This window comes from Populus nigra, chromosome 5 (assembly GCF_951802175.1).
Source record: "Populus nigra chromosome 5, ddPopNigr1.1, whole genome shotgun sequence".
Lineage (NCBI taxonomy): Eukaryota > Viridiplantae > Streptophyta > Magnoliopsida > Malpighiales > Salicaceae > Populus > Populus nigra.
The window spans coordinates 18289892-18290591 of record NC_084856.1 but is presented as its reverse complement, the minus strand read 5'-3'; the positions used below and the strand labels follow the sequence as shown (position 1 = coordinate 18290591).

At 37.0% G+C, this 700-nt stretch overlaps 1 non-coding gene across 1 annotated transcript; it reads left to right on the top strand.

The window, feature by feature from the left end:
• The first annotated feature begins 392 nt into the window (after positions 1 to 392).
• On the top strand, positions 393 to 464 carry TRNAW-CCA (transfer RNA tryptophan (anticodon CCA)). Its single transcript has one exon. It is a non-coding gene; the product is annotated as a tRNA-Trp (tRNA).
• The last annotated feature ends 236 nt before the right edge of the window (positions 465 to 700 follow it).

Below are 700 nucleotides of genomic sequence, written 5' to 3'. Positions count from 1 at the left end.
GCATGTCATCAGAGAAGCTAGAGCTTTGGACTATCTCACAAGGCAAATTGAGAGATAATTAGTATGGAACAGTGCCTCTCTTGATTGGAAACTAAGATTAGTAGTAAAGATTATATGGAACTTGAAGAAGAATGTATGCAATATTAGTTTCTTCAAATAATCATTAGCATCATTACAGACCTTCCACCACATTGAAGCTACAAGCCTTCCAAGTGGTCCACGTGGAATCATTATGCTTCACCCCCCATCATCTTATTTTTTTCACCTGCGTTTAATTACCAGTGCAGAATTTATTTCTGATGGACAACAGGACACAAAAACAAGTGAGAAAGAAAACGAGTAAATAGTTTAATTTAATTATATATAATTAATCAAGGGTGCTTCATAAAAGTGGATCCGTGGCGCAATGGTAGCGCGTCTGACTCCAGATCAGAAGGTTGCGTGTTCGATTCACGTCGGGTTCAATCCCCTGCTTTCCACCTTTTTTCTTTTGATTTATTATAACTTTTAAAAGGCCCCCGGATCTTATCTATCTCTAACAATCCTACCCCTATTCTTTCTAAAATTGCATATTTTCCAAACATTTAGGAACCACTATCAAATCTGACCCCCGTTTTTTGCAACCCCAAAAATTTGGCATCACTGCATTTTCTACAAGTCTCAACGTTATATCCTTCTTGATTTACTACACATATTTCAA